The sequence below is a fragment of the Anolis carolinensis genome, chromosome 5 (genome assembly GCF_035594765.1).
Source record: "Anolis carolinensis isolate JA03-04 chromosome 5, rAnoCar3.1.pri, whole genome shotgun sequence".
NCBI lineage: Eukaryota > Metazoa > Chordata > Lepidosauria > Squamata > Dactyloidae > Anolis > Anolis carolinensis.
Window position 1 is genome coordinate 64792189 of NC_085845.1, and position 14095 is coordinate 64806283.

Below are 14095 nucleotides of genomic sequence, written 5' to 3' on the forward strand. Positions count from 1 at the left end.
AAAAACCTGGTTTACTCATGAATTTTAACTGATTAACCAAATCCCCATGAGTGTCCACTGAAGTTTATCAATGGAGCCTGATTTCTAAATTATTTTGCGTTATGGAACTCCTCTTCATGATTCGCTAAAAAAAATTCAACCTCCCTCCCCCCCCCCCCCGGAATTTTTTTTATGGCCATGGCTCTGGCTAAATGTCATGAACTAAATTAGAAGTCAAGAACAATTCTTGCCTTTTGGAATTTATGTTGCTGGTAAGGATAGAAGATACATTTAAGGTGAAAAGATACCAGTCTTTTGGCCACAAACAAGAACTACCCTACTGTAAGCAAAAGTAGGCCAAATTGGCATCTGGCCCTTCCAAGCCTACTGGGAAGCCTGATCCCAAGGCTTGGGATCTCTGAAACAGAGATGTTTTCCCTTTTTTGAGTCATCTTTATGGGGAAGCTAAACAAGATATTTGACAGGAAAATTTGAGGTGTAGATCTGGCCTTTCACACCTCAGTCAGTCAGATTCTAATCCGAAGTGGTTTTTCATGAGCAAAAGAATGCCCTATAGTGCAAGCTTGACTTGGAGGCTGGCAAAATAATAGGAGCTTCTGCAATCAGTTCCTGCATTTGCTGGAGACATAAGGTTCCTTGGCACCTTTCTATTCACAGAAAAGACATGTGCCAGCATTCTATCTACCTAATTTGCTACCTTTGCCCAGTCTCCTTTTTAGGCTAAGGTATATTGGTCTTATTTAGAGCCTTACTGTTGAATAATTCAAAAATTCCTAAGGATGAATGGCTTGAAACATCTATAAAGCATACCTGCATAATACTCTCCTTTAAAGTTTTGGACCAATTGCCCAGTTTTACAGCAAACTTTGATCTTCTTGTAGTTTTAATAATGTGGTTTAATGTTGTTTAAATAGTGTTTGGGTTGCATTCATTAAATTTAACTAGATGGCTTTTCTGAGATTAAGTCAACAGTACACTGCAGTAAGGATGAAATCATTACATATTTTGAGAGAAGGATACCAGCTGGAACAGAGTGGTTAGAAAGATACGTTGGAGGGACCTGGGTTTTTTCAAGGCAATAGTTGGTAGAAAAAAAGGAAATATAAAAGGAGTGTGGTGAGTGCTGGAAGCAATCAGGGAGGAAAATAAATGGAATCCAAAACATGCCTACTTAGAACTTTCTCTGTGGCTTAAGTGACGGCTCTAGCAATAATCAGTTTGGTCTGGGAAAATGGCTTTTGTCCAGCTTTGTGCTTTTGTCTAAATAACTTAAGATCATCTTAAAAGGAGGTTTTGCTTTCCCCTGTTTTGACATTTCTTTTCATTCACTAAAAATTTTCCCAGTGCTTTATGTTACATTCTCAGCGATAAGCATGTCTCAGTGGTAGAGTTTCGGTTCCAATTTGGCACTTTGACCTGCTGTTCTTAGAGCCTTTCATTGATGGGTTTGCAATTTCCTAGAAAGTGTGAGCTAGGGGTGTGCGTGTGTTGCTAAAACAATAATGGGGTATGCATTTTTTGAGCTGCCAGTATGGAAAAATCAAAGTGTGACATATCCCATGCATTTTTTCCAATTTATTCCAGATCCAGACTTAGGTTTTTTTAGCATATAATTTGAAAAACGGTGGCAGTAAAGTAATGTTTTGAAGTATCTGTGTTGTCTGAATTTGATCCTGTCTGCCTTTGGTCTTCTTATTCATTGCAGGATCCTAGCCAATTGAGTCATCATATTGTTGCACAAATTTGGAACTGACAGAAGCTTCAGTGGCCAGTGGGGAGGGATTCTAGGAGCTGATGATCAAAATATCTAGAAATGCTAAAGATTCAAAACCATGAATCTAGTCAGTGTAGGAATATAAAGAGCCTTGTCTGTGTGCTCTGAGTGAATATGTGTATACAGGCAATTATAGAAGCCCCTTTTCCCAGTGATCACATCTCTCATGTAAGGGGTATTGGACATTTGTATATTTACACATTAGGAGTTGTGGACTTCTGATTCTATATCCAAATCTCCTAGAAGAAATAGATCCAAAAATGGTTGCACAAAGAAAACTGGATATAGAAGCTAAGTAAGACACTGCTACACCCAGTAAAGCTGACTCATTGAAATGGCTAAGTTGTTTTAAACATACTTTTCAAACAGTCCAGTATCTAAAGACAGAAATACCTAAACACCTCAGGAGGGTATTTACCAGAACTAGATTTGAACAGCTGGATACAATGGTCAAACATGGAAGGATTAACCACGTTCCATATAATGGACGATTTTGTATCTGTGGAGCAGCAGAGGTAGAAGATATCACACATGTACTGTTTAGTTGTAACTTGTATAAGAAAGAGAGAAGCCAATACCTCGAGCCATACACTATACAAAAGACACATTGGGATCCTTATATTAAAACTACATTTTATTAGCCCGCCAGAATGCTAAAATAACATACAAAACACCCCTTTTTCTACTTAAAGCAACTCAGCTGAGAACTGCATATTTGGAGTCAATTGGTGTAAATTTTAGGAGTGATGCAGATGTTTGATCTGAATCAGGATCTTGACCCCTTGTTAACAGTTTGTTTATTTTAATTTTGGTTTTATTGTGAGTTGAATGCTATATGGGTATGTGTTAAATGTATTTGTCAAATATTTTGATATGGTCGATGGGCTAATCAATAAAATGTATTTTATAACTGTATATTTAATGTGAACATCTGAATGTCTTGTTTGTACAATCAGAAAAGTTGCACTTAGTAGCCTGTTTTAAACATTCAAGCTGAATATGCAAACATTTCAAGTGCATCTCATAGGTAACAGTGAGGACAAGGTTAAAACATGTAATCAACAAATTTCAGTTCTCCTTATTTTGCATGCTCAGTCTGAAGCATCATTCAAATGAAAATGAAATTTAAATTTAAATCATTTTAAAAAGTTTATAAAGTTGAAAGAGCTCTTCCAGGTAGGCATAGTAAAATTTGCATCAATACCATGTGTGGGTTTTATTTCATTGGTTCAATCACTTGTTGATATCATCATTTCTATCACCTAGGCAATGTGTGTGTGTTTGTGAGGAGGAGAGGGCATTTTGGATCATACATATTCCTTCTTAACATTCTAGTAATTGCAATCTTTGCAGGTTGGTAAGCAGACTCACAGTGTGTTGCAAACGATTTGGGAAAAGTCTTCTAATTGGTTTTCCAGTCTAAAATCGTCTACAATCTCAAGATCCTATATTATATACAGCTATAGAAGTCTTAGTAGAATATCATATTGAAGGATGGAACAATTGTCTCCTTTTTTCATATGGAACTATATCTAAGGATGAAGAATGTTTTCTATTTTAGAAACAAGATCCACATTATTTTCCTGCCAAAATTATTTTAAGGGGCAAATAACACAAATGTTGTTTGGAAGTTTACAAAAATTGAGTTACCTCTACTTTGAGATGCTTTTTGTTTGTTCTCTCTTATTTCATCATAATCTCAGATGATTGAGTTTTGTTCTGCATCTGTTGTACTGTTTGTGCAAAAGAGTAATTTTTATCCATATAAAATTACAAAAGCTTAGACTGAGATTCATTGGGCCCATTGTCTTCTGTTTACTCGGAGAAAGGGTATTTATTAGGGGAAAGATCTTTATGTTAGTTGCTAGCTTAATTTAAATTCCAGTGTCTTTGTGTATAGATAAATTATATTTCAACTATAACATTTATAAAAATATTCAAAAATATTTTGAGCCATGAAAAATACTCTGGAAACTTTTCATCTTTCAAAATAAGTAATTAAAATGTACCATGATCACTTTTTACTACTCTAATAGAAGTGGAAATGTGTTTTGGTTTTTTTTTGGGGGGGGGGGGGGTTAAGCTCAGAAGGCAGGCAGATTTCAAGGGGAAAAGGGACAATGGGAAGAAAGTGAGAGGAAGGAGGACAGACCTGAATATCCCAGCATGCTGAGAAATTTAGTATTTTATTATTTATATACTGGGACTGAGAGACTGGAAATGAGCATAATAACAGAATATCTTTACATATTTCAGAAAAGAGTTGTTATCTAATAGGACAACTGTTTATCTACAAAGCAGAATGAATGTGGTTCCACAGCACTTTAATAGCTATGGCTCCATGCAATGGAATCATTGCCTATGTGTAAAGCTGCCTTGAATCCCCTACGGGGTCGAGAAAGGCGGCGTATAAATGTTGTACATAAATAAATAATACATTTTAGTTTTACAGGGTTTTTAGCCTTCTCTGCTAAGAGACCTGGTGCCTCACCAAACTACAGCTCCCTAGATTCTATGGCACTGAGCCATAATAATTAAAATGGTGTCACACTGCATTAATTCTACTCTAATCTCCTAGGAATATGAAACTAGACTTCCATATACAAGGGTTCATCTTCCTGTCACCTGAAAGACTGCAATATCCTTATGTGAAGAGCCTGGCAGAATTTTGGCGACAATAGACAATAGAATTTTGGTGACTAAAAGAGTTAAAACCCAAGGGAATTTGTGTTAATTGGTGAGACAGAACACCATAATCCTGTCTGCCAGTACAAGACGTTTTCAGACACTTCCCTAGGACTTCAATTTTTAGCTACATATAAAGTGCTTTTTAATGACAACTGTAACAACTGTGTAATTATTCTTTTTTATATAGGTTTTGAATAACTATTGAGAACACACTGAATTCTAAAATTTATAAGACATTTCCACTGAAACACATTAGGAACTACCACAGATCATAAAAGCCTGTAATTTCAGGGCACCTTAAACCATGTATCTTAGTAGAGAAAGTTCGAATGATGCAATTCAGAGTAATTTGCAGGTTGTACTTTAGGTTTACCAAACAATTTACTTCAAAGTAATCATTGAGAAGCCCTCAAAAATAGGAAGAAATTGTTAGGAAGGTTGCTTAGGGTACCGTAGATAACGTCTAGATTATAGGTCAGAAAACAGATTGGGTGTTATTCACAGAAGTGAGCAACACATATATACAAAAGAAGACTGGGTTGTAAAGGTGAAATATGTCCAGTCAGATAACAATCTATTATCGTAACTGTCCAATTGCTTGTCATGATAAGAAGGGGATTGCTTTAATTAACCAATGTGACATGACAGGGTGTGAATTACTCTCTAATAATTCTTGTACAAAGTATTGTTAGGCAAGAGGCCAAAGGCCAAATGCCATTCAGTGGAGGAGGCATAAATTATTACCCTGTCATTTACATTTTGAAATGCAATATTGCAATTATTTTTAAAAGTTTGTTTTATCTTTGAAAATTAAGGATGAAAAGAAATATTTATGAACGCTATGTTTTTCTATGCAGCCACATTCCTCACCGATCACTCGCTCACCTCTTTGAAGGCCTCTCATTTGTAAAGCCCTTAAAATTCATCTCAGGTCACATAGAAAAGTAAGTTGTTTTAAAAACCTGCATTTTAAAAATCTCTCTTTCTGGCAGCATCAAAGGCGATGTCAATGGGGAGAGAACTGAACAGCAGGAAAGAGAATGCTCCTACTGGCTTTATCTGCTACAGAGCCCTGAAGACACTAAAACTTCAAATAGGGGCAATCATTTTGAAAAAGTTTTTCAGTTGGTATAGTTTTGTCTCCTTCTACTCAGATGGGGCTAACAATGAAAAAAGTGCCATGTATGCTACATATCATCACTTTCAAATTGTGGTAGCTGGTCGATATAATACTTCCCTCACTCCCACTTGGTTTGTTTCATATAATTTTTCAAGACATATGGATACTTAAAAGACATATGTGATACTTTTGATCATGCAAATATAGACTGCAAATAATTTACATCATATTTGTTGTTTGATGCAGAATATTTTGCATTGTACAAAAAAATTGGGGACTAGATATGTCCCCCATTAATTTCCAGAGTCAGTGTGGCTTATTTTACTGGCTAGGTGAGTGTCCCTTTCCTCCCTCATCACTCCATACGGCTATCCTATGTAGTAGTTGTGTACTGTTTTTAATAGTTGCACTCCATTGCTAAAACTTTAAAAAAGCATGCTCAGGTATAGCAATGAGATGAATAATGACAGCATTCCTTTGCCTTGATGAAACCCTTGGAGTTATTAATGTCAGCTTTTTGTGGAGTCGAATTAGGTCTCTGATGCTGGAGATAATGGGAGAGTAGCCCAAAACAAAATCCTCTTAAACTTTCTACCATTCTGCAGAAGCAATGCATAAGGGGGACATACAGTTGTTTTATTTAGATATAAGAGACATGGGGCACATCTACATTGACAATTTAATGCAGTTCAAATCAGAAGAAAATGTTTTCACTGTACAGATGATTAAATAGGAAATCCTGGAACCAGTTTGAGGCCCAGATGGTTATTATACAAACCACAGAGCACTGGTGCTCATTAAGGGCTTTCTTTTGGGTGCTTTTGTGAGTTTGTTTTCTGGCTACCGTAGTTTGAAGCTAACTTCAAACAGCATTAAGTGGTCAATGTAGATTGGGTCCAAGAAAGTCTTCCTGAACCTAATAGGGTTGATAACTTAGAAAAAAATTAGAGGAAACCCAGAATGAGAGGACAAGAAACCCGCATATCTGAAATTAGGTTACAGTTGTTCTCATACATTGACTATCCAGGTAGTACATTTTGTAGCAACAGTTTGTTGACAAAATGTTATACTGTATATGTGTTTACAGTTATATAACCCACATCAGATGGAGTAAAAATTGGCAGCATACACCAGTTCCTCTTCAGTTTTGCGAAGGAGCCCACCGGCTCCCATCCCATGACACAGAGCTTCCCCCATGGGATGGAGCCTGGGATCAGCCAGGCAAGCCGTTCCATGAGACAGTGGTTCCCCATGCCCGACGCTGGGCACTGCCGGATTCACCATGATCCGTAGCAATTCAGGTGGCACATATTACGAGGTCCCTAGATTACTTTGGGTGCTGTTGTGGAAATGTATCAAATTGCTGATGAAAGCTGAAGAATTTTGTTATGGTGAGGAAAATTTAAGAAATTAATTATTTCAGAACTACTCCACCAAAGAAGCCTTCATACTGTACCCCAAACTGACAAAGTTACAACTAGGAAGAATTCTGGGAAAGGATCCTAAGTCTAGTGGTGCTGCTCAAAGCCATCTCTATGCCTTCCCATCACCTTTGTGGCCTTATGATGAAGCAAGCAGAGTGTGGAGGGGCAATGAAAACAAACTTGCTAGAGTATAAATAGCCACAGGTGTATTGAATACAGCAAAGTATCTTGATACAGCATGTGTGTGCATTGGATGCAGACATCAGACAACCAAAATGCCAATCAATGAACCCACTGAGCATGCCAGTTAGGTAAAAGCCCTGGAATAGGAGAATATACGAGGGGAGGTCAGAGGTTTGTAAGCTACTGTCATCTGGGAATGATGTAGGTCTAACAGCTTCTGAACTAGATGTTTTTTTGAAAGCCTTCACCCCAAGATCTCCAAAATGGGGAGATATACACTCTGCTTATAAGCTCTAACACTGAATCAGGTTGAGTGTCCTAAAAGCCTTACCAAAACTCTGACAGAATGAATTCTATAGCAAAGAAACCCAAGTTAAGTGTGAAGGGGATAGCCTTATCAGACTCTAAAATCAAAACATAACTTTTCTTCCCTAGGCTTATTGACCCCTTATAATGCACAAAACAATGCAAGAAAGGTTATTCAGAAAGACCAGATAAAGACCAAAGGAAAACTGGCCTATCAAGTTTGGCCAAGCATACCAGTCAAAGGGGGAATTATCCCACGTCCATCTCACAAGACAGTTAGTTAATTGGACTAACCAAGCAGTTTATCTTAGAAAACAATGTAAGATGTATCTGTTAGGGAAGGCAGCAACAAAAATCCACCAAAGATTATAGAATGGTTCTCATTTAATTCCCTGCACTGCAGTGCAGAACAGTGACAGAAACAAGCTGAAACCCATGTTTGCACTTGTGGTTAAATAAAGTAGTTAGCCTCCACATCCTGGGATGCTAAATGGAGAAAGGATTTTAATGGAAGAGCATTGTAGAACATGATCATCTCTAGCTGTATATAGAAACCATATTTATGCCTATTTGTATAGGAATAGAGATGGTTTTGAGCAGCACTTCTAGATTTTCCCAGCATAATGCAACTATTGTCCCTAGTTTTAACTTTGTCACTTTGAGGTATAGTATGGAAGCTAGGAGAGGGAAAAATCCAGAAGCACAAAAACTGAGTATGAGAATAAAGGGACATTGTCTCAAGGTGCTAGAAAGATTGATGTTTTGTAGTTAAAAGACCAAAATGCCTTTGCTTTTCTCTCAGGGTAAGATTATGACTTGCCCAAGCCCCGTTGGTTTCCATTGCTCAGTTGAGATTTCAGCACTGGTCTCCAGAGTCTTAGTTTAATACTCAAAAGTATTACAAGGAGAAAAAGATGTAGAAAACATGCCTAACCTCTTGAAGCTCAATGAGATTCAAATTTAATATATATGTGAATAAACATTTTAGATGTCTTAAATCTGCCCATTACTCACCTCTCTTTGTACTTCAGAATATTTGGCAACAGATATTTTAAACTATCCATCTCCAGAATTTCTAGCTGGACTGAAAAAAGACTTTATTAAATAAAGTTAGGGAGTACTATTGATAATAAAATGCCTGTAGTATATACTTTCTTTCCAAAATAGGAATGTGTTTAAGATTTGATTTTTTCTGACATATCTTCTAACAAAAGAAGAAAGGAAAGGATTTGGATATTGAAACTAAAAATAGTTCCATGCTAATTTAATAACTAGGCAGATTTTTTTCCATCTGCCAAGAAGAATTTGAAAACCATTTCCTGCTGCCAATCACACTGTGGAAATGTAAAACGTCAGTGATAAAATCCAAGAGTCAATGATAAAAGTTGGATATTATGATTTATTTCCTAAAATTCATATCAGTTACTATGAGTGGTAAGTTGTAAGAGGTTGTGTAAAACAGTTCATGTACAAGAAGTGGATGTCTGTCCATTTTGCTTTGTTGTTAATTTTAAAGATAACCCCTCCCCAGAATTACCATTGAAATTAATAACAAAGCAAAATGGACTGACATTCATTTCTTCTAGCTGCATATTAATGATTCCACAATTTCTTTGTCCCACCAGAGGCTACTATCCCAAATACATGAAGCCAGGTATTCTGCATCCATAGATTCATTTCCATCATAGTTTTATGTTTTTGAATTAAGTTCTGAATTATAATTATGATTACCAAACTTTGAAAAGCAAAGAACAATATTTCACGCTTACCCAAAAACTAGTATGAAACATAATGACTACAACATAAATGCTAATACTGGCTTGAATGAGCCCATTGAATCAAAGGGACACTTTAGTCAACACTCAGGAGAATTTCAATCATTTCATGAATCTTCTATAGTTGTTGACTTTGCATACAGCAGTTACTTCAATGGATCGGTTTTAGTAAAGAATAACAGCTGGCTATATGATTGACAGGTTATTTTCTATGTGTGTATTTGCTGATTTAAAATGTTAATAAACTCTGACATACCTAATTGACAAAATTAAAGAGAGATGTAAAAATTCATTAAACAGTGCTTACAGTCAAATACAAAGATACTCTGTAGACACCAAACTACATTAGTTATTAAAATCAAGAAAAACTAAATGTAACTGTTTGCTTCTGAATGGCATGGTTTTACAGGCGTGGTTTTAATCTTTAACCAGTGCCACAACACTACTGAAGCTAGCAACTTGACATACTGGTGGCAGGATGTGTGAAGGAGAGATTGAATTTGAATTATAAGGTACCATCACAGAGAAGATCCTTTTCTTTAGTTCCGTTCATGTAAGCATGATTGTCTTGTTGGTACAGAGAGTGGAATTATGAGTTGCTGTAGTATACTTATTCACTCCACAACCAACAAATAACAGCTGAGAGGCAGGGATCAGATTTGCATAGAGTTCAACAATAGTATTAAAAACAAAAGGAGGACCTTCAGAGAGAAACTTCAATAACCTTTTCAGTTCGAGTTTTTAGCAAGCAGAAGAATGAATATTAAAATATCTTCATCAGCTTTCTGGATAAGCTTCCTGGATCAGGGGCAAAGAATAGCATCATTCCTAGCCTTACTACTTCAAAACTACATGTTTTAAGTGTCAAGAGAGCCCATCTGAACCATCTGAAGTGAGGGTACTGTTCCCATTCCTTGTAGCCATTCAGCCCAAACCAGCTGTAATGAAACCTTCCTTCAGCCCCATTTTCCATCTAGATTACCCCCTCCTTCTGATTCTCCAAAAGGATCTTATACTGCAGCATCCATGCAAGTACCCAAGCAAGAAGTGTTGGGCAATGACCAATTAGATGAAATGCAAACAAACTCTTCCTCTCTCCATCAGGCAAAAACCAAATTGTGTTGGGTATTTGTGCCAAATGTGGTCCAGTGAATACATCCTGCTTATCAGATATTTACATTACGATTCATAACAGTAGCAAAATTACAGTTATTACCACAGCATGAGGAACTGTATTAAGGGGTCGCAGCATTAGGAAGGTTGGGAACCAATGCCCTAGATGGACAAATGTGAAACAAAATTAATATAATTATTCTCCCTAATAAAACTAAAGAAAGGAAATGATATGTTCTCATGCTGCCTCCTCTGCCACCCAGTTCTTCTACTCCTGACTATTGCTTGGTAGTGGAATTATGTTCTAAAATTGGACGTGAACAAGCAGCACCATCTGTCATAGTTACTGTAATTCAGCTATCTAGATAAAAGTCTTTTTAAATGGTTCATCCCAGAAAGGGGTAGAGAAGGAACAACCTGTCTTTGTGTTCAGCGTGATCGCTGCCTTTTCTAACCTTGGAACAAAAATTCATTGTAGTAGAAGTGCTGCTTTTGGCACAGTGTCAGAGCTCTGACAGCCACCTTGGGTTTGTACTAACATGACAGAAGGTGGAAAAGCCAAGGTACGATATAGACATTTCCCCACATTTTTGAGGTCTTGGGTCAATAATTTTTATTTAAATGTAATAGCAATGAATGCTTTTGAATAGTAATGCTCCCATCTGTTTTACTGACAGTACATGATGTGAATCCTTGACAGCTGCATGACCAATCTGCTTTCACTCCTTGGGGATAATTAACATGAGCAGAGTAAAGTGAAGCCACTGAACAGAGTTTAGTATCCATGCATTGCCACCATGACATCGGCAGTTGCTTACAGGATGATCCTCTGCATTTATACTCAGAAGTAATTATTACACTGAATTTGAGTAAATGCCTGTAGGAATCGTATGCCTGTGGTATTCATTTGTGTCAAGAAGAAATGGCTGCAACCCAGAGTTTAGGATCAAGATTGATTCTCAACACTGCATGTGAAGGTGTGTACAGGTTTGAAGCATCAAGAGAAGGGAAATATTTTAGGCTCTGATCTGCCTCAGCCCAATCAGACATAGTGGACTTTCCTAGGCTGAATTTGCACTTCCCCATATCCCAGGATCTGATCCCAGATCATGTGTTTTTACTGGATTATATAAAGCTAATCTACATTGCCAGATAATCTGGGATACAGGACAGTGTAAATCCAGCCCTAGACAGGATGCCCAATAAGGAGCTTCCTCTTTGAGTGGGAATTTACTAAGAAATTAATACTCTTTCTTGACTCGGATTATTTTGACGGACTCTCCAGTTATAACTTCTATTTTGGTCTTTTGGCTCTGATTCCTGGTACAACTCTTTTCTCAAATGCCAGTGATTCAGTCCTGGTAATGTTCGGCTAGTGTAGACATGAAGCCACAAGTGATTATTATTTGTTCCACAGAATTCTTTTGCTACAGCATTTCCTTTTGGAGAGAATAATGTATGGACAAATCCAGGGTTAATAGGCATCATATCACTTCTGAAGTTTCTTTCATGTCAGCTATTTGTTGAATATTTCATGATCATTTCATCTTTATCTTCTTTACTAATTGCCTGGTCATGGTGAGTTGGTCGACTAAATGTGAATAGAAGAATCAGAGAGCACTCCAGCGTGGTAGTTTCTTATGCTTTCATAGAATCATAAAGTTGGAAAGGAGCCCAAGGGACATCTAATCCAATCCCCCATGTATCAGAATCTACTGCTAGAAGCATCCATGAGAAGTGGCTTAACCTCTCAAATGAAGGTTCAAAGTATTTAGATATGAAGCAAACAGAACATTTCCAGATATATGGAAAGACAGGGGTAAAAATAAGTTCTCACTGTTTTCTTGGATAACTGTTTTTCTGATGTGAATCTCTGACAGTGCTGGCTTTACAAAAAGATGGGTCATACTACCACATTCCTTTGTTTACAAATGGTAACATGAAATAATTCTAATATAAATAAGGCACTATATTGCCTAAAAATTGTCATCCATGGTCACATGGAGCATTTTGATGGTCTGAAGATAGCAGAAATACATATGGCTCTGGATATTTTCTGGCTCTGGGATGTTATCAGAACACCGATTAGGAGAAGCAGTTACGAAAACAATGAACTTCATGACATAATACTAATTTTTGCTCACATTTGCTGGTAGAGTTTTTCTTCATTTCATCCATTCTTTTGTTACTTTCGTTACTTTAGGGAGCATGTAATGGGAAGGCCCCTCCCCATATGAAAATCAGCTCAACATGAAAGCAAGCGAGAGCTGATCCCAGCTCCTCACCTGCTTTTCGAAAGCACATGGCGTTCCATGCGTCCTTGCTTTGGAGAGAGTGCGTGTGTGAGTGTGGTGTGCAGACCCAGAAAGCATGCATGCAAAGCACCTCCTCTAGAGTAAGAAACAGAATTTGCCTCCTTGCCTTGGAGGGTGTGTGTGTGTGGCATGCAGGCCCAGAAAGCACTTGCGCCCGCCTGCAGCTGAGTGCCTCCTCTAGAGTAAGAAACAGAACAGTCCTCCTTGCCTTGGAGAGTGTATGTGTGGCATGCAAGCCACACATCTCTCCTCTATAGTAGAGAAAAAGATAAGAAGCCTCCTTAAAGCATGTTCCTGCCTGCAGCTGAACACCTCTCCTCTAGAGTAAAATAGCTTCAATGCCTAAAATGAGGGCAAGGGGAGCCTGGGGATCCCCCTCCCATAATGGCCCAATAGAAAATGGGTCTTTCAACACCCCAGAGCGAAAACAAATATCTGCCCGCCTGTTTTTGGGAGGCTCCCAAAATAGATCGGGTCCCCCACTGAAAGCTGGGACATGAAACAGGTCAAGGTTTATCCTGAAAGCACAACTCTACTTGCTAGATGATTCTGGAAGCTGTAGCCCCTGAAATTAACTTTCCCAAGCTCTAGTTTAGCTGTTCACTGAGTTAGAACTCTAACATTGAAATATTCCTGAGCTAGTGTTTTGAAGGTTAAATGTATTCAATTTCAATGCTTAGTTCTTCCAGCCATAAACAAGAAATTCAGTCTGTCAACAAGAAATTGTTTTCCCATCAAGACAAATGAGTAAATGTAATATTGGGGAAACGCCAAAGAATGCATAGGAGAATTTGATCACTCTCTGTGAAAATTCAAGAAAAGATTTTGCATATGTCCAAATGTTAAAAGACTGGTACTTAGACTAATTAGAACTGTGAATTATTTTGATTTTTTAAATAACAGGGTTGCATATTTTCTCATTCCCCACCACTATTAAAAAAACATGACATTTTCTTCTCTGCATAACACTTATCTTTTTGTGTCTATTCTGGCAAACCAAGAATTTTTCTTGTAATGGCTTCTGTGTTTCTCCATTTAAAAAAGCAGGCATATGTTTTACATGCTGTTTCACAGTTTTAACAGTGTCATTGTTTTTTTAATAGAAAAAAAATAACTTCCCACAGTCATAACATTCTATTGCACAAGCCAAGTATGCAGCCAGGATCAACCTTGTTCATCTTTATCCACTATACTAGAGATTTTGAGTTTGATTCAGAAAGAAGGAACTGTTTGCATGAAGATGATAGTTAGTAATACAACCGAGTATCTCTTCTTTGAATGGACCATACAACAATGCACAATCAAAGCCTGAAAACATTTTTCTGAAATAATTTTTAAAACATGTTCAACAATGTGGGGGGGGGGGGGGAGGGTTTAAAAAGTTAAAAACCTTAGAT

The 14095-nt window shown here is 37.4% G+C and overlaps 1 protein-coding gene across 23 annotated transcripts in view; it reads left to right on the plus strand.

The window, feature by feature from the left end:
- Positions 1 to 14095, plus strand: part of tenm3 (teneurin transmembrane protein 3) — a 1793546-nt gene that overhangs the window by 915066 nt on the left and 864385 nt on the right. The gene's annotated exons all lie outside the window — the stretch shown is intronic.